Source organism: Nyctibius grandis, chromosome 11 (genome assembly GCF_013368605.1).
Source record: "Nyctibius grandis isolate bNycGra1 chromosome 11, bNycGra1.pri, whole genome shotgun sequence".
In the NCBI taxonomy this organism is placed as follows: domain Eukaryota; kingdom Metazoa; phylum Chordata; class Aves; order Nyctibiiformes; family Nyctibiidae; genus Nyctibius; species Nyctibius grandis.
The window spans coordinates 8,623,325-8,644,510 of record NC_090668.1 but is presented as its reverse complement, the minus strand read 5'-3'; positions in this window follow the sequence as shown (position 1 = coordinate 8,644,510).

Genomic DNA, 21,186 nt, shown 5'->3' with positions numbered 1-21,186 from the left:
TTTGTGTGCGCCTTATACTGTAAAAGTTTTGTCCTTACATAACTGCATCATGATTAACAAAGAGAGAGTTATCTGCCCATAACTGTCATGATTCCTGAAACCTGTCTTTCCGTGTTCACAGTAGTATACGTTAAACATATTGTGGATGTTCATGTTAATGGAACAACACATTTCTGTGGCACAAAGTTTATGGTGCCAAATGCAGAAGTGCATCATTCACTGGAGAGCGATGCAGAGATCCTTGAGCGACTGTCGCTAAGTGCATGCAGCACTGGGAAGAGCCACATGGGTGTACTTCATCCCAAGGGGCAGTGTCCCTGCTTTCATCACAGTGGTCAGGGGGACACATTGCCAAACTCACACTGCTTCGGTCAGCACTGGGCAGAAGGAGGACCTAATACTGAAGCATAACACAAGCAGCATTCATTTCTTCAGTAGGTGGCAGTTTCAGTAATTCTGGCAGTGTATCCCCTATGTCAACTGCCTGGTATCAGGTCAGGCCCCTGAACCTGGTACTTCCTAGTTAGGGTCAACTCAACAGTGCTGGACTTTGTGTACTGCTGTTTTCAGCCTGCTGCATGTGAGCTATAGAGAGGTCTCCAGAAGGCATGGTAAAGATTGTGCCAAACTCTGTGTGATCTGCCTAGCCACTGCATAAAGCAGATACTGCAGAAGAGTTCTGGGCTGCAATGTTTCAGCACCAGAGAAATTCAACAAGAGAATCAATCTAAACTAGACATGGCCCAGTTCAAGGGGCAGGCTGAAGCAACGCTTTGTCCTAGAGTGTGGAAATGCTATACCCGTGACAGTTCATACCTGACAACACGATTCATTTTGCCTAAAGACTATTATCTGTCATTTATTGACCTACAAGTAAGTTCCATTTTGTCACTTTTTAAACTCTTTTAAAATAATAAAGCAGTAGAGGCTTCTGTTTTCTCTCAAATTAGTACCCTTTGTTGCAGTGGAAGAACCTTCTGTTCAAGACAGTTTTGTCATGTGCTGGAGTTTCTAGGGGTTGAACTCTCACTTTAATGTCTTCCCTTCCTGTTAAAAGTTTTAACCCCAAGAAAGGCACAAAGGAGTTTGTAGTCATGCTGCCACACTATTATGTATAGTATTTATCTGGCTACAAAAATTAATAAATAATATATTTCATTTTTGTCCTCACCAACAATAAGCCCTTGAAGGAGTTCCTTTTTTTTTTTTCCTGCATGTAGGTATTTGTGTTGCACTGGTTGTCATACAAAGGGCCATTTTGCTTCTTGAGCAAAATAAGGCAGAAGTTGTATCTATCATCTGCAAGGCTGGGAAAAAGCAGAATTACCAGGTGAGAAGAGAATGTTCTATTTAAAGCTTCGCTGCATAGGCAAAGCTATGAATGCTTACTTTCTGATATATGTCAGTGACCATTTGATATCCTTAAATTAAAGCACATTAACCACACATAAATGTATACAAGAGTCAAACACCAGTTATTCAGTGGTGTTGGATGCGTGGTGGTGTTGGGTGTTTTGGGGGAAAGGCTAGTTTTGCTTTTACATACGTTACGATTTCCATTTCATTCAATGTTTTTCCATGTCAAATATAACTCTGTGTGTGTGTGTATGTACAGTCAGGCTACTTTAATTCTCTGTATGAAATCCATGCCAGAAATCTTACCACTGATCAGTTACATTCTAACTGGGTTGATGTTGCTACAGGGGCTGTTTCTGGCATGACTGCATTCATGTCAAAGTGGGATCTTTTTGGCGTTCTGTGTGCTCATCAAGCAGATCCATCACCAGATGTGTATATCATGTCTCTGATTATATGGTAGCTTTCTTCCATGTATCCTCTCTGACAGAAACAAGGTTGAAGAAGCTCCTCTTTCAGGATTCATTAGCTGAATACTTAAATGGGGGCTACAGAGGCCCTAGGCATGTTTTAGACTAAAACCTTTTCAAATATCCATTAAAATCTTTTAAAAAGATATTTTAAATTACTAGAAAAAGCGTTTGGTGAGTTTGCTGTCTTTTCTTATTTGCTGCACAGCACAATTTTAATTTGTGTTGAAAACATTCTAGGCACAACTTTAGAGACCCTAGGGAAGTTAATTCTTTGTGCTTGCACAGTAACGCCTGAAGACTTGAAAACAAAACCACAGTGTTTGACATGCTTGGGTCCCTTTTGACCTTGTCTTTCTTTACAAGTTCCTTTGCTTTTCCCTTTCTCTTTTGTTCTGAGCATTTATGGGAGCTGGACTCTTTCTTCCTCAAGCATCTTTTAACTATATATATATACACGCAATAAGTTTTCTACCTGTGCAAGTCAGTTATGTCTAGTGTGGCAGGAGAAATACTAATATGTGGGGCTTACCCATGCCTAATTTGGATAATGTAAAGCTTATATAACAAATATGATTTTATTTCCCTACTGGTTACTTTCTTTAAGTATACGTATTTATTTTTAAAATGGATATTAAGGGCTGATGACTTCTTAGCATCCTAAAATGTTCACTGTGAGGGTTTATCCTAGGTGAAGAGGGTTTCATTTGGCATGTTTACCCATAACCGGTATTGCTATAAAGTCAAAATCTCTTTATTAAAAATATACATGGAGCATTAAACTCAGAAGTTCAAAACTTTTGAAGATGAAAATTCACTCATGGTACAAGAATCAAATGTTGATTTAGCAGTCTCAGAAGCATTTTGAAGTCTGTAGAAAAGATATTGCATTAGGACAGTTAAGAAAATGTTGCTGGCTATTTTCTTAATACAGTTCTTGCTCTTAAAGTGCTGAATTTAACAACATTGGTTGGAATCTTCAGTCCCACACAGATCAATATTCAGTACTTTCTACGCTGTTAGTCTAATCCTTTTGTTTTAGGATAATTGCCTGTACTATGGTCTTCTCTGAATATGGTTCAAAATCAGACGTCTTTGTGGCTGTTTGTATTTTGTAAGGTGCAACTGACCAAGTGAAAAGGTTAATATCTCTATATTAACCTTTCTTCCAGAATTATAGTTGATGATCTTTGCATTCAAATTGCATTGTATATCCTAAGTTATTGGTTAAGATATTTACTTGAACATAAGTCACTGAACTATTGACCTGATTAGGTCTTGGAAAGAGTCAGATTGTGGGGCAGTGGGTATATTATAAATATGTGTTTGTACTGTCTTGTACATTTTCCAGTTTGACAATAAATGCATTTCATTTCATTAAGGATATACTGCCAGATAACAGTTTTATCAGTCTTGTTTCTGAAATATAAAAGGTATTTATGCCCTAGTTCATCAAATCCTGTAGCACATACTTACAGTATGTTAAAAAAAAAAAAAAGTCCTTCATACTCTGTCTACAATATAGTTACCTCAACTTGGCCTAAATGGGATTAAGCCCATGCTTAAGGGATTTCCCAAATGACAGTGTTTCAAGGACTCAGAAAGGCAATGCACAGCCCATATGCTTTACTGCACGCTACTAGTTAGAACCACTTTCTCCATCACATCCATCCCAAGATCACCATAGTGGACTTCAAGTATTAATAAGAATACTCTGTTCTTAGAGACCATTTCTTATTTGTGGTTCATAAAGCACTACGAATTAGTCACTCCTGTTTTACAGATGGCAAAAATATGTTGCAGGAAGGGAAATAGTTTGTCAAATCCACAGAGCATGTTGTACTGAATGTAATAACCAGTCAGGCTCCTGTGATCCAAGAACTAGATAGACGAGTAGTAGCCATATCCAGGAAAGGGTTAATATTGATAGTCCCATCTAGTTACTAACTGGTCTAGGGTTTTTTTTTTTGCATTAATGTTTCTGCACTCTGTCAGTTCCAGAGAAATCAAATGCATTCTTTTTCAGTAAGTGTATAGCAAAGGAGCTTACACAGTGATTGTGATTAGTGCCAAGAACAACCATCTTTCACTGCCAATGCTTTAGACAAACATCCCGTCTTCCAGAGTTGAATTTAATCTACAGGAATCTCTGCTCAGTGCCTTGGCTTTGCCTTGTGTTGTAACCACTTCTATTAAGGCACCAGCCTCAGTTCTCTTCCAGTACGTAAAGTAAGTAAAGACTTAACACAGCATTTTTCGCTGACTTTTTCTACAAGAGAAGTGGCATCTTTAATACTTCGGACAAAGCTCTTGCTGCTTATTTAAATCAGCCTCCTGCTTTACCAAAGCTTCCTGCAAAATATGATGAAAATCCTGAGGCATTGCAGCCTTTAGTGTAATGCTTTTAGCCACAGAACCAGTTTCAGACATGCCTTTAGGCATCTGCAGTTATGTGAGACTTAGACATTAAGAATGCCACACTAACGATTCTGGTCTGTCTGCAGTTACTTACTATTTGCCTTCAGCTATATAAGCATGAGTATTTTGTATCTTCTAAATGTGTCTTTTGTTTGCATCTTTTAATGCTAAATGAGTTGAAATGACACTATATTTCTAAAATGCTAGCACAGTTTCTCAAGATCCAGTCTGAGGATTATGTTTACTTCTACTTTTTCTGTGTAAACTGTTAGCTATTTAAAAAAAAAAAAAAAAAAAAGTGGCATGCATGGCAAAGTTGTTGTGAAACATCTAGTATCTCAAGAACATATTAAATGCTTATACTAAGAATTTGAAGATTATTATTTATTGTTATTTGAAATTTAGTGAGTTGAAGCAATACAGTCACTGTGGGAATATTTGAGTTATGACCGAAGATGGAGATGTGTTAGGGAAAAAAATTGGGTGTATTCTTCAAGCCTAGACTGAACTCTTGTCTCATGAAATCATCGGAGACTTCAGCTGAATGTTTATTTCTCTTCTCTTTTTGGTTACTGGTTTTGCCTGCATCTAGTTTTGCCTGCTTTCATCTACTCATGGTTGGCTTTTTTCCTTGAAAGTCAGTATGTTTCAGTATGTGCAGGTTTAGTCACAATCGTGTTTAGCTGTGGAGAAAACAGGGGTCTTAGCTTAAAGATTTATTACCAAAATCAGGAACAGTAATCACTAACTGTCACTAGTTCAGGTCACTCAGTCCCTAAATTCATGAAACTACATTACAGGAACTGAATTTGTCCCCTCATATGTATGGTCAATAAATATGAGTAATCATATTCTCTTAAACAGATTTGAAAATTAGTGAGTTCAAGCAACCCAGACATTGTAGGAATATCTGTATTATGACTTAAGACAGAGGAGTGTTAGGAAACAAATTGGATAGGTTCTGCATGCCTAGACTGAACTTTTGCTTAATGAAATCAGTAGTGATTTTAGCTAAATGTTTGTATACCAGCATAACTTTGAGTATGTTTCTTTTTGCCTCAGAAAAATGCAAGTGAGTGAGAACTTTAGTATGAACACTTTGCTGTTCTTGCTAATCTCTTATATACATTCCTGATCTCTTCTGATCTGGGACTTTGTGTTACTGAGATTTCACATACAAAAACTGTGAAGGAAAAAAACATGAGTTCAAAAAGAAGACCTCAGAAAAACAGCTTCATTGGTCATTCCCTTGTGCAACAGTCCAGTTGCCATCCTCTATCATTTGGTGGTGATAATAAGGCTATTTAGGGTTTCATTCTCAAGCCAAACCGCGTCTGTGACATGCCTGTGGTGCTTCCAGATCCTGTAGCCCAGCAATTCAAAAGAATTTTCTGGTTAGTTTCTTGACTGTTCAGGAGTCATCTCAGATCTCTTCCACATCATGGGAGTGGCTCTTTATTACATGACCAGATCACACATATTTTGGTTTGTCCAAGATCTTGTTATCTGAAAAGAGGCTAGATGCAAAAATTTCTTTTTAAGGGTGTCCTATTCCTATCCTAGAACTGGAAAAAACTCTAAATATGCTGAATATCTCCTATATTAAATGCTTTGTAAAACAAAACGGGCTGCCAGTACACCCATCTCAGAAGAGGTCAGATCCTATTCAGATCTTCTTCCCTATCTTAGAGGTAACACCCACTAAAAACAGTATCTTCAACCTGTAGTCCTTTTTCAAAAGTATTTGCTAGCAGCAGAGTTCACACTGTTTGGTCCCCATGTAGATTCATAATGAGTAGATTAATAATGTCCATTGAGGAAGATAACAGGTGTTCCCTTTTATTTTGTTGTTTCACACCCTTCTTCCTTCCTGTCTAACATGCTGGATATCCTAATATACTAATTGCCTTTGAGTGGAGGGAGAGTGCTGGATACAGAATAGAAAGATGCCTCTTCTTTTCTTCTGGGACTGTACGGCAGGCATAGGTTAGGAAATGGCTTTGGGATTTGCAGGGAGGTCTCTCTAAGTCTAGTGGGTCACATTATTGCAGTGGAATTGAGATGCCAGTACAGCTTTGGATATGTGTGAATGTGTACTGGAAATGGGGCTGGCCAAACACCACAGCACAGGGAAGTCTAAATCCTGTGCTAGAGAAAAAAAAATCTCTGTGAGCAAGAGCAGAGGGGCAAATCAGGAGATACCAGCTTTCCACCCCTTTATAGACACGATGAAAGGTATTGCTGCATCTCTACCGTGTTGCAAAAGGGAAACAGGATAAACACTGGGCGACTATACTTGGATTTTCCTTAACAGGTCAATCTGAGTTACCTTCAAATTCCTAGAAAAACACTAAAAATACATAAATTGAGACAGCAAGCAGACCATTTGAGGCTTGCTTCAGACATTTGTTTCCAAACGGGGATTATACTATCTGTAGTTGCTCCCTGCCAGTAAAAATGGCAGTGTTGAAAGGGTAAGTCAGACCTGCAGTGACACTACTGATGGTGAAAGTAGGACTCTTTTGCTGAATTACAGAATCACGTTTAAAATTAGGAAAACTCAGATGTTGCTTTGGTCCCTTTTGATCTTACACACAAGTAGGTGGTGACTTTTGAGACATACGTGCATTTCTGAGAGTCCAGGCCACCTTCAGATTTCAAACAGAAATACATGCTATAACTGGGGCACACTGCAAGCCATGACTTCATTTCTTACAACTTTAATAGCTAAAGACAAATAACTCATCCCTGGCTGGTCCCTGTAATAACATAGACATCCAGAAAATGCCTGGCATTTTTTGGTTCACTACTTGGGATCAAATTCCTCTGATTTTGTTTCTCTCTGGACTAAGAACAGACTACTCTTAACGTTGCAGCCCTAAGGCAAAATATTGCATCCTGCTGCAGCATTGTTTCCACACGTGTTATGTGGTCCCTGGAAAATTCTACTGCATTAGCAGTATTTGTCCAGTCTCATGTCCAGCCCCTTCCATCAGCAGCGAGTTCCTGTTGTTTCATTTGGATTTTCAAAGAAAAAGGCATCTGTTTGCTCAAAACCCAATTGGCAGCTCTTCAGCCTAACTGCTTCCGCAGAGCCCCAGGGAGCTCTGTAAAGAAGCTAGTTCCTGCAGAACTAATTCTAGGTGCCAGTGCTGAATGTCCTGATGACTTTTTTCCCTACAGAAGTCTTCTGTGATCAGAAATCTCGAACTGTAAAACCACAGCATTTCAAAGGGCAGAAATTCTGCTATCGAAAGGAAAGGAGGGTCTGTCCTGGGAGCCAAAGGCAGAAGTGTTTTGTTTAAGCATAAGTCTGAGAGAGGATATGACTCCTCTGCATAAAACCAGCAAGAAGGTAAGTGCAGAGTTGGGAGACAGGGAACTATTTAAACTCACAACACTGTTGGTGGAAGATGAATTGATATGTATTGGTCCTGAATTAGTTTAGGCGGGAAGGGAATTCTGGACTAGTCTTTTAAGTATGGCTAGAGTGGAGTAGAAATCAACCTGCTTTTGACATAAAGAATGAGTAACGAGCATATACAGTCACAATAAGTGTTTGGCCTCAGGGCCCTTCTGTCTCTTCCTTACAAAGTGTTACTGAAATTTGTGATGGGAACCCAGTGCTAGGGTTACAGGTTAATCAGCCTGAACCATTTAATCTAAAGCATTGTCCGGGTTACTGTAGTCTGTGGAAATTGATCAGAGCTTTCTGGGAACTGTGTTCCAGCACAATGCTGTGTTTTTTCCAGTAGGGCTGTATTTCACAGTGACATGCTTCTCAAGCATGCATCACATCAGACATACTGAAAGATCAGACACAACTATGGTTCTACATGGCTGGAGTTAGTGTCTAAGCCACTTCTGCTGACTGCTGTATCTTAAAAGCACTCTCTCTAGTACAGACTTCAGGTCCCTCCTTGTGTCTGCAGTCAAGCCAACCCATGTACTAGTGTGTTAGTGCATCCAGTTGATATCTCTGCTATTGCAAGTACTACCAATAAAGAACATTTTCAGGTGATTTCATCCAATCTACCAGTTTCGATATACTTTCTAATGCTTTCCTGGAGATCCCTGTAGACTGTGCTGGGAGTTGTTCTTTCTTGTCAAGTCAACTGTAGTTGATTAAATCGAGAAGATGGAAATTGGTGTATATAATATCTTACACGATTCCTCTCACGCAGTCCTGGGTGTTTATAACCCGCCCTTCAAGGCCTCATAGTCAGGTTTATGTTGAAATCTTTACCCTTCTCTCACAGCCTGGCCAACTCTTCAGAGCTTTTTTTTCTTATTCCTTCATTCATGTTATTCACTGCCTCAAATCAAATATAGAGTCTTGAATTTGAGGACTGGGTAGAAAGGAAGGGCATTTGAGTGACAGAACCTGCAGACAGAGTGTGGTTGCAGCAGAGTCTCTCTGCCGCTGCTAAATTGCTTCGATGCTTCTGCAGCCCACCGCTTCTTGCAGGGGCCACTTTCCAGCAAAGCCTGAACTGCTGTTGAAAGCTGCATTTCCTGCTGCACAGAGCTCTCAACCAAAGCAGAAATCAAAACAAGAGCAAACCCAGTATGGACTCTGGCAAAGATCACCCTCTCTTCATATATAAAAGGGAAGCATTTAGCCTGACCTCATAAAAGAGAGAACTTAAAGGACCGTTCCACACTTTGAAATCTTACCCTTGATGGCATGGAAACAAAACGCTGACTTGGGAATTTCAGCAGCTCATTTCATGTTCTGCTCAGCCCGCTGTACTTCCTGAGCATGAATTGGCCATTGCATCATCCCAAGAAAATGAAGGTTATTGGGTCACTGGCTGCCCTTATAATCTCCTCAGCAAGGAATTTCTCAAGGGTATAAACCAGTGCCCAGAATAACATTTAACAATGTCTGGAAAATTATGCCTGCTACGAGCAGAAACCTCTTAAAAGTTTGCAGGAGGCCTACCGTTTGGATGAGTTAGCAGCACACCCCCCTCTAGAAACATCACTTAAAACAGCTCCTTCCAGGAACCATGGAGAGAAATAGCTGAGGGAGAGTCCAGATTACGTTGCTAGTCACTTAGTACCTTTGTTAACATATGGGCCTGTGCTAAATGAAGAAAAAATCAGTGTCAAGATTTTCTTGATCCTATTTGCCTCCAGAATATGTCCAGCAAACTTCTCTTATGCAGCCACTCACTCTACATGCAAACTGCACCCTGGAGTGCAGGTATGGCTGAAACTTCATGCAAACCAGTACTGCCTCTTCCCTCGAAAGTGCTGTATATTCTCTGTGCTGTATGTGAGTCCTTTCTTTTGAGGGACAGAACAGTATCTGCTTTTTCTGGATTGTGTAGCAGACCATAATGGACAATTCAGTGGCTTTGTTCTCCCCTTGGATTGCACCATTTCACCAGGGAATAGATCCCGGGATTTAAAGAAACCTCTCACCTACTGGGCAAATGCTGTGACAGACAAGATTCAACTTATCGATAGCAGAAAAGCGCTGTCACTGTAGAAACCCAAATATGTTGTGCTGTGCAATCTCAGGCTCTCCCTCCACTTGCTCTGGTGATGATTTGACTGTGAGCTTGAAGGCTCTCCTTAAGCTGTTCTACAGAGCTCCTCTCCACACAGCTGTGCCTACTAGTGCTGACAGTTCCTGTATGCCAGCACAAATGCCCCAATTCTGCTGTCTTTGCACTTGACCACTGTGGGAGTGTTTGACTGGAAAGCATTTCCAGCTCATGTTCATCTGTTCACACTTTCTCTTTGCCCACAGGAGAACGTGAGTTGATGAGGAAGTGATTGTTTCAGGGAGTGATTTTGGGTGAAGCTTTGCTTTTTCATTTTCCATTTGTTCCTTGTCTGTGGACTGAACGTAAGAGAAAAGCTCTGTCAATCCTAACTGTTATTTCTGGCATACTGGTTCTTGGGACCACTTAACTTGGCTTTGCTTAAAAGTAGTTGAGAGACTGAAGGGAAGGAAGAAGGAAGAAAGTAGGAAAACTTCATCGACATCTAATGGATTTCTGGAAGATTTTTCTCCCAGCTGCTGCTCACAGTTCAGCTGAGTCTCACAAGCCAAATTAGCTTTGTTAACGTTGCTCCAGGCTTCTTGCCTCTTTTCAAAGCTGTTTTGATTTGTTAGCACCTCTCTGGCACCAAAGTGGTCTGAAACCTGCAGAGTCTTCAAGGCAGGATTTGGGCTACAGCAGAGCACAAAGTCAGGGCCTTCATCTTAGACAGGGAGCACAGAGACATACGATGCTCTTGCATATCTAACTCACAGCTACAGGTGCTGTTTGCACTGTCCAGCTGTAGGGATATGCAGTGGAAAGCAGTACGAGTATTCTTCTCCAGGGAGTGTTTCTGATTTCTCCCCTTTGTGTCTTGCGATGTCAGCTGGTCCTATGCCTAGAAAAGCCGCCACTTGTGCTCCATCACCTGATCCCACACCACGACTACTGTTCACCTCTTCTTCTATATCACAGTTTTTCTTCAGGCAAAGTGTGAAACTGCAAATTTCACATAGCATCCTTGTACTATAGAGAGAGATGAAATGTCTGTAGACAGACAGAATGATCAAAGCTTGAAAATATTTGTGGAATAATTTCTGGTTAACAAGCCCATTTTTATAATGGGTAACATATGAGAACAAAAGGTGCAGGGGAACATAGGCTTTGGAAAAATGGAGCTTAAGACAAAATTATATATTGCATAGTGTTTTAAAAAAAACCAATGTAAGTAGTGCTTAACTGTGATTAGAGGAAATCTAAAACATCTGTAAGAGCTCTTAAAAAAAAAACGTAGAAAGTGGGAAGAATTCAACAAATGTTGGGAAACAAAAGAACAAAGAGCTGGGTGGAATTTATGCGTCTGCCTTAATATGCCAAGCTTTCCCCCATACTTGTCGCTACTGCTAAGCAGAAATTGTACTTTCACGATTTCATTGTGCAAAACTTCCATCAATCTATAGCCCTCAAGCCCGAGAGCTGAATTTCTTTTACTGTTGAGCTACAGGCCTCTTCGCAATTTTCTCTCTGTTTTCTTACTGAGTGTAGATAATGGCATTTATTTTTCTCAGTAGAGAGAGATCTAGGCTTATCTTTGGCAAAGAATTAATTTGACATCACTTCTAAACTGTTCTTAAATTAAAATGATGACATAATAATTTGAAAAATGGCATAAACGTCAATCCTAATTTTGCCTCTTGTTAGATCATCTTTTAACTTATTTTGCTTCCTCTTTATTTATATCCCCTAAAGACATTTGGGTGAAGTAGATCAAACAATGAACGTTGCCTTCTTTAAACATACCTTGGAATAGCCCACAATTCAGGTCAAGCACAACACTTAGCCAAATTTATCAGCAGTACAGATAGGCACCATTCCTGCCTCCTTCTTGTGGAAAGAGTTCTACCCACACCTCTAAAATCCACAGAGGCGCAAGAAGTAGAACCAGTACCTATCGAGCATAGGGCCATAGGAAAATAAATTATTTCACATACGTGTGGAGAACTTTTCCTATAACCTGGGAAAAGGTAGGTTGGTTGGTTGGTTTGTTTAAAATTAGAGAAGGAGCCTAAGGTAAGTAGGATTTGGGGGAAACCACCTGTTTTGGCACAAAACACTGAACTGCACTGCAGGAATGGTCAACAAAATAATTTATCTTAATTTAGTTTTCCAATTGTTGTAGATGGCTCTGTTTAAACAGTTTTTAAAATAAAATCCCTTCAGAACAGTATCGCACAGAGGCAAGAGACCCAGGAAATGAAACAATAGAAAGCTTTCTCCCTTTTCCCCTCCCCTAAATTCAAACTGAACTGTTATCATTTTTCTCATTCTTCCTATGTTTGGCTCAGAATCAACTGTTCTCATCATGAAAAAGAAACAAAATGGGGGAAATTTTTCAGTTGTGGTAACCTGCAGCATTAGCTGTAATGAAAAGAAGGGAAGGTCTTCCTCGGAAGTATTTTAATTTTCATATGACTGCTTCTGGTGTCCAGTTTCTCATTTAGGACTAATTTGAGTACCTCTATGCTACGTTGCTGTGAGAACTCCAGCTCTACAAGTGGAAGAAGCTAACACCAAGTCTATGTATTCCTTCTTGTCAGGATAATTCTTCTTTGAGGTACAAATCATTGTTGTGATAAGGCAGGCAGAGATCCATTTTGTACACAAAAATGAAATCGTTAATCCTTTTCTCCATTGTCAGAATCATTGGGACTGCAACCCCACACGATACACCACCTTTGTCCTTATTTATCTTATTATCTGCTGTGCCCACAGTGAAGCACTGATCACTCCAACTGGCCTTTAACTACTAACTTGGATGCCAGCAATTGATGTCTTGCAGCATCCGGGAGCTCTGCACAAGCTGTGAAACCCGTCGGAAATCAGGGCTGTGTAGACTTGCTCCTTCACATGTGCCAACAGACAGAGCCTCTGGCTGGGGCTCAGTTGCACTAGTGCTTGTCATGGTTTAAGGCTGGGCCGGCTATTTAACCAGCGGCAGACGCTCTCTATTAAACCTCCTCCCCCACTGCCAGAAGGGGAAGGGAAAGGGAAAAGGGAGAGAGACTTACGGGTTGGAAAGTTAAAACGGTTTTAATGAACTATAATAATGAAAAAGAGTATAATAACAATAATAGAAATAATCAAATATATACAAATATATACAAAACCAAGACTGAGGTCCCCCAATGGCGGTCACGTCACCACCGGCACTGCAGGGCAGGCTCTGGGAAGGCCCAGGCTGGGCCCAGCGACAGATGGGAACTGGATTCAGGGATGGACGGATCGGGATCGGGGGCAGAGAAAAACGGACAGTCCTTTTCGGACGCCGGCCATAGAGGAAGGGGCGAGACCCTCGTGATCCCTCCGCTTTATACTGAGAATGACATGTATGGGATGGAATACCTTCGTTAGTCAATTTTGGGCCACCTGTCCTGTCCGTTCCTCCCTGGAGGTGCGACCCTTCTGCAGCTCTTCACTTGTAATCAGTGAGGAATTTAGCAGTGACCTTGGTTTCTCTAAGAATAAGTACAGCCAGAGCCTTTCTGCATAACATCCCTACTGGTGCTTCAGTGACAAGTATAAACTTCGAGCGTTATCAGTCCCAGAAGCAGACACTGTCTGCAAAACATGCAGTTAGTTTCAGAAAGTGCAGTTACTTGGAAGAAACCCAGATGAAAGTAAAAATCACTGAAAGGAAAATTGTTCTGTTTTAGGCCAAACCAGGACAGTGCTGAAGAAGCCTCCTCTAGCTATCACACTTGGACTTTTCGAGCCACTATCTTAATGTAAAAAAAAAAAGGAGGGGTGTGGGGTGTGACTGCTTGTAGTTTTTGCAATAAAAATGCAGCATTGAAAAGGTTCTCCGTTATAATTCAGTTCTTGTGTGTGGTGATGAAAACTTGCTGTTACTCAGGCACATGTATCTGCAAAGGCATTTTGGGACGCTGAAGCAGTACCATATTTGGCCACTTCTCTTCATAGTCCCTGTCTGGTTATAGAGAAGGCTTTTGCATCCTGCTAGCATTCCTGGACTGCTGCTAAACATGCATTAGAAAGCTCTGCTTTCAATCTTCAGAGCTGTCAAACAGCTTTAAAGAGATGCTGAGTTGTTTTGAAAAAGAAACAGAAAAATTAAGACTTTCAAAGCAACTTAAATCAGTCTCTATGCCCTTCTCTCCCACCCAGGTAATAAGCATGTTGTCTCAGTTTTCAGCTTTGAACTTGTTTGTATCGTATTTGCTTGCATACATAACGTTTTTAGGGGCTGCTCCAAATGACAGTAGTGCATAGTAATCTCTCAATTATCTGAGCCCCAAGATACTTTGCATTTTATGCAGCTAAACTGTTCTCAAGTGTTGTAATTTTTTCCATCATTGATTTGAGTGCTTCGACTTCCTTTCCAGGTAAATTTGGTGTGTAAAGAAAAGAGGGAGTCATTCAACAAGAGCATCTTGTCAAAGGGGAAGGCCTGGAGCAGCAGTATGTCATGTTGAATGGTGCTAAGGAAACATTTTTAGCAGCTGATTGGGATCACCAAATCCCTGAGGAAATTAGGATGTATACTGGGAAACAGAGCATCATATTGTGGGTCTAAAGTACTCGATAAAGAAGGGAGAAAATTCAGAATTTAACTCCATCAGTCTTAAAGCTTTCCATGCTAAAAAGGGTAAGTGATGGAAACAGGGCACAGAAAAGTAAGTAGCCAGTGTATATAAATCTGTTCAGCTGCCCCTAAAATCTCATGGAAAACAAAGCCGGAGACTAAGAAAAATCTCATGGATTTTTTTTGTGCTTAATAGACCAAGTAATTTCCCTCAGTAATTTCATGAGGTGTCTCTTATTTAAAAGTCATGTTCAGCTTTAGAAATAAATATCTACTTGCCAATATTCATACCAGCCACGTTTCTGGTATCTGTTTGCTATTTATTGGTTGCTGTAATTCCCAGGGGCGCTGGTTGGCTTTTTCTAAGTGGATAAAAGTACAGTGTGTTCCTGAAAGAATGGGAGAGATTTGACATGAAGAGTTATGTCTCAATTCTCTTGCTCCAGGGTACAGCACTGGGAAAGGAGTCCCTGTCTGTGACTATACCCCCTTTAGGATGCAAACCCTTCTCAAACCTCTGGAACTGCACATCTCAATCAAGCCTGGTGTCTCCTCAGTGCAGGCTGGTGTCACACCTCAGGCAGCAGCCAATTCCACATGTTTCAGAGGAACGACAAAGAAATCTTTTGGTGATTTCTCCATGAGCTAAACATTATAAGCAAGCATGTTTGACTCCCTTCTTTTGGGGTGGGTTCTGTGCTGTCATCTGTGATTCACAAGGAAGGAGAACAGCAATTTAACATTATTCCCATCTGCACTGCTAACCTTCTGCCATAGCAGTTCCCCTGGCTGAGTCAAAATAACAAGGGGGCACTGGTAGCTTCAGTGTTACACCTGAAGTGTTTTGGCCCTCACAAGAACCATGCAGTTGAAAAGGCTAATGACTTACTTTGCCCTTCTACCCCAGAGCAGTTTTGAAAGCCTCCTGCTTCCAGGAGTAGACGATGTAGTCTGATGTTAGGGAGTAGCTTTCCAAGAAGATTATGCACCCTTAAAGACCAGGTAAAAAGATGCACTGGGCCTATAAAAGCACTGTTTGAAGGGCTGGGATTTCTGATTTGGCTGGTTTGGTCTTCTTACACAGAGTGGTCTCTTCAGGCATAGGGAAAGGCTGATTCTAGAAAAATGAATTCTTATTTCACCCTAGAAAAGGTGATGCCTGTTATCCTGTCATCTCATAGCAATGGTCAGTTTTGTGGCCATATATGAGTTTTAAACTGCCACTTAAATGAAACAGACATTTGTATGAGTGCCTTGTTATTTAGATAGATACATGGATATATCTGAAACCAGGTTATGCTTCTTTACATAGAAATGCCAGTAGGGTTGGAAAATTTCCAGTAACATGGTGCACCAGTGCAGAAGTCTTTGACTTCAAATACTCAGTTCCTAGACTGAAAGCAGAATTGGTGAAAGAGCTGTGAGCAGTCTGGTCTGGCCCTGCACTACCCAGTCTGATACAGACACTCCAGGATGTGTTCCATAGCTCCATGTGGCTCTGCCAGGAGACTGACATGCCTCCAGGCTTTGAAGGGGAAGAGGATAGAAGCAGAATGCCTGTCACAGGTAAGACTTTGATGCTCTTCTGTCTTTGCAAGAAAAAAATGGGTGCTGCCTCTGACTGAGGGATACGCTGTATCTTGGCCTAGAGGTGTCATAGGGTAGTGCTTCTGAAAGTACGTCAATAAATTGGAATGAGTCTTGATAATAGCTATTGCATTCTGAGAAACTTCATAGCCCTTGCCTTGAAGCATGAAAAGCTTATTGTGTTAAGGTTTTTTAATCTTTCCATATTTTGTAACTAAAGATGTAATGAGTTTCTTTTTTATAAGAAGCTGGGTGTTGTTCTTTGCATTCTGGCAAAGTTCCAAGCTGAATAATTGCATTCTTAATTTTGACATATCCTGCCTGCAGCAACAGTGGTGTGGTGTGCTGCTCTGCATGGAGCTCTTCAAGTGTCAGCATGTCAGAAGTATCACTTCTAGCACAGCAATTCTAGTGTGCAAAGTGTGTTAGAATCAAAGGTATTGAAAAAGCATCGGTTATTATTTTTAATCAATAAATATTCTACAGCTTGAACCAAGATTTTTCATACCAAGGAAGCCCCCTCATGGCAGGGAGAGGAGCTGCATTCTTGTCAGGTTTCCCAGAGCAAAGATTTGCTTTTCTCTACTAACATCTTATCACAGTACCATAAACAAACTCATCAAAGCTGTAAACCCTCCCATACAATTCACTTTATTCCTTCCCTTTATGTGTTCACATAGATGTATTCACAGTCAGCAGGGACTCTCCTTGTCTCCTTTCAGAGTCTGCTGCAGTGACAAAGGCAAACCTCCAGTGCCACACTGGAGATGGTGTCTCACCCAGGAGATTGTTAGTCAGTTCAATACCTCATCCTCCCACAGACTTCCTGTATGATCTTAGTCAAGTCTTTTAGCCTCTACACTTTCTATGTCATCTGTAAAATGGGATAATTGCACATAAGCCTCACAGAGATAGATGGCAAGATTAAATGCACTAAAGATTGAGAGGTGCTTTGATCTTACACTGAAGTAGTTCCTAGAGAGCTTTGCAGGCATGTGAATATGAATCTAACTTGGAATGACACCAACGAATTCTCCTGCAGAAGAGGAATCCCAGTGGACCATGCTGGACAGTTGACTTGCTTTTTGTTTCAAGTCTGTCCATATTTTCTGAAGGAGTTTAAAGCAGCCTCTAATTTGTACTCATGTGTTTATCTCTACAGATAATTACAGGTAAACAGGATTGAAAAGGACACCCCAGCCCAGTGCCATTCTATCTAGGCAACTATACTGGAAGCATTTCTACAGCATGCTAGATGTCTACCAGGTCAGCGTGAGGGAACAGACTGCTGTATTAGTATTACTCAGGAGTGTCCCTATTTCTACTTGCCAAGATTTGAAAACTTAACCTTGAGGCAACAGTAACAACCTGAAGCTTGCTCCCTACCAGACAAGGCTGTTAAACGTATCTTTATAGAGGGAAGCTAAGACACTGGTAGGATCACGATAAAAATAATGCCCAAGATACCTAAACAAATCCCGTGTCAAATTCCCTAGATCCTTTAGGCAATGTGTGTGCAGTTAAGATGTTAATTGGTATGGGAATGTGTTGGGTAAGTACAGCAGTTATTGCTGTTGGAGATGGGCTTATCATCCACTGCTCTGTAACGCACTTTGTCTGGCACTCGCTGGTGTCAAGTGCCTCAAATGTGTTCCTGAGGACAGCAGCTACCTGACCTGCTAGTTATAAATCTTACAGGCTACTGACTGTCTGCACGTTTCCTCCGTTGAGATACATGTGCCCTCTGCCAGGACTGGGGATCTACGTAGCCCAGTACCAACAAGCAAGGAGCCATGACATTCCTGGTTCCCTGCTTTTTAATTTTCAGACAATATGTTCTGGACCATAAGGCTAAGAATCCAAAGCAAGGAAAATTCCAACCCCTGCAAGAATGGATGATTTGGGAACTTAAAGAAGTTACGAATGTCTAGCTTTGAATGCAAGTAGCCAGATGTTTTTTCTTCCTTTCCCCAACTCCTCACACTGACATTAGTCATCTGGAGGAGCACAGGAGTGCAAATGTGCCAAAACAGAATAATGGCCATTTTGGGGTAAGAGTTTTGGTGACGTGCAACCGGCATAAACTGAAATGGCTTCATTAGAATCACTTTAACACAGGTCATGCCAGTTTATGCCAACCTGGAGATCTGACCCACTGAATCAATCCTTTAGTATTTGCTCTTGAAAGAGAAAAGGAAAATGTAAACCACATTTTGGAAAATATAAAGATGAAAACTGCTCAAGCCCCCATGTTGTTAGTGGGGTTCAGTGGAAAAGTGCAAGGCCACTGACGAAATTTGGCAACTCCTGCTGCTTTGACGGGCAGAAGCAGTTTCAACAGCAGAGAAAACACAGCCATGCGAACTTGTGGTACAGCACAACATTCAAACCTCAGGCCCTACTGCACTGACCTGCAGTATCTGTACTGAAAACCCCTCTCTTAGCACAGCTGATGCCTTCAGAAATGCATCGAAAGCTACAGAGTTTCCTCCCAACCAGCTGGTTTGCTCTGACACTTTAATAACATCTGCGCTTATCACCATCTTCTTCCACTTCCCCCGCTCCTTCTCATGCATTGTCACATGCCAAGTTGGGACTCTTTCTTTGTGGTTAGCAACTACTTTGACATTACAAGGTTACAATGAAACGATACAGTCAACAGCACTGCATTTAGGGCAATCAGCTCAGATGTGGGAGACATTGCTTCAAATTCCTGGCTGATTCCAATAGTGCAAGGATTGAAACTGAGTTTCCAATGTCAGAAGTCAGTGGCTATTCCTGGCTAAGTATGGATGTCTGATCTCAGGAACAGGCATGTAAATATAAACCATGAGCTCAGCAACATAGTGTTATCCTGCAAGAAATGTCAAATAATCTGCAAAAGCATCTTTTTCCTTGTTCATGTCCATAGGCCACACAGAACTTGGGGCTACTTAATCATGCGATCTGCACCATCGTCCATTGCTATACAAGTTCCCATAATAAATTCCACTGAAATTGATCTGAACGAAGGCAGGAGGCAACTTCTCAGTGGGTAAAATTCCTATAACCAGTAAGCACAAGGTCAGGCAAAATCACAAGACTGATGTGGAAAGTTAAGTATGGGTTAAAAGCTCACTGTTCAGCTTTACTAGCAGTGCAGCCAGGATTCTCATTTTAAGTAATGGGGCCTGTATATCTTAAAACCATAGTTTGGAGAACTAAATTCTTCCAGATTCAGGAATATCTTGAAATTCTATAAATCATATAATCTCTTTTTGATAGCTCAAACAGCATACACCCAAGGATTGTCTTTCATTAATACCGCCACAGCTAGCATTCCAGTTGTGCTCCTGCCTCAGCAGTAGAAATCCAACAGTGGTAGTTATCACCATAATTTTGTGGGCACAATCAGTGCACAGTAGGATAATATGTTTTGCAATAATAAGGCATATGTGTAAGGCTGTTGCCCGGTGAGCTGCGGAGACAGCCTAAAAATAGCTCCAGATAGTGGCTTTTGATTAAAGCTCCATTCTCTAGCTCATTCCAGTTGCCAGCAAGAAGCACTCCAAAACTTACATCAGTCTGCCAGATCCTGCTTACTGTTGCCAGTTGCCTCTTGAACAGCCAAACCTCAGTCCTTTTCAGTAGCTGGTGGTAGCCACCAAATGACTATATGAGGAGCTGGGAAAGAGACATTTGAAAAAAGAGCTACTCAAATTGCCTAAAAATTCTCTGCCTGTCCTGGAAAACTTTGTCAGCTGAAGATTTTGGCAATGCCTGTGTTGTGCTTGGGAAGCTTGGACAGTTGAATTTAAACCACAACCTCAGTTATATCTGTATCTGAAGCACAGTGGTGATACCAGGGAGAAGAAGTGTTTGCCAAATGGAACAAAAAAAAACCTTAATTCCAGGTGGCTGTGTGCAGCAGGAAGAATCTGCTCTTTGAATCAGTTATTTTTTCACCTTTTTTTTTTTTTTTTTTTTTTTTTTTACATTCCCAGGAACTATTGCAGTAGCAAGCAGGGGTTTATGGCATTCTAATGTACACCAGGCATCCTGGTGTGTGATGTTTACCTAACTACATGACATTAGGGTGCTCGGTAGTAATGCTGACAAGAATAAACCATTCCAATTGTGGTGTCCTGAGCTTACAGGGTAAGTAACTTCAGATGATCCCTCTCTTCCTGATCCTGACTGCTGTGGATCCTGACTGCTGTGGATCCTGACTGCTGTGGATCCTGACTGCTGTGGATCCTGACTGCTGTGGATCCTGACTGTTGCAGCATTCAGGCAGTTTTGAGATCTGGGAATTTGTTGTTCTTTTCTAAACAATCAGGCCAGACCTGGGCATCAGAATTTATCCTACTGTCCTTGGCACTGGTGGAGCAAGGTATTTGCTACAATGGATCAGAAATGTCTACACAAATATACTGTCTCTTGGGAGGAGGCAAAGCATCTATATTTATAGGTGAAAGGGTTGGGGCCCCAAGAACAAGGAGGGCATTGTAAATACCTTAATTACTCAACTATCCTGGGTGCTCAACTAAACAAAGGAAAGCTTTTGCAATTTGGAGAGCGGCAATGGCTGTAAGATAAGGAAGCTCCGGGATGTTCTCCCTTAGATGACTGGGCCTTGGGATGGGCGGATGCACGGGAACATAGAGAGAAGGGAGTTGCAACAGCTGCCTCGAAGGACATGGCCTACATGATTCCAGGATTGAGTTTGCGCAAGACACGGTGAGGAATACTACAAGCCTTCATCTGAAGACACACTCCCACACCCCCACACCCCCCCTCCCCCCGAGTCCCCCCAGGGAGGATGACTGCGCATGCATACATTTGCATATCTCATGGTTATGTGAGTTCTCTGAAATCCTATGACCACGTATAACTTCATGGTATGTAGTCTCTGAAAATCTGCCAAATCGGCGGAGCACTCATGGTGGGTAATCCCCAGTGCTGCCCAGCGCTGCAATGAAGAATGCCTGCTTAATAACACTCTGGGGTTATGGAGTTTTCTTTCGGGCTCTTTACCCAGCCGCACCCAGCTTCCCACTTCGGTGAGGAAAGTTAGAAAGCAAGGGCGTTTGGAGATTTACGATTTTTGTATTATAGGTAATATATTATTTTTCAGTTGATTCCTTTGTGACAGCCTGCCCATGATGGAAAGTTTCTTCTGGTGAGGTACTTAAACACAGATTCTTTTTTCTATTGATGGAAGTTAACTGAGGTTGTGATTCCAAAAGCCCACGAACACTGTGTGTAATGAAAC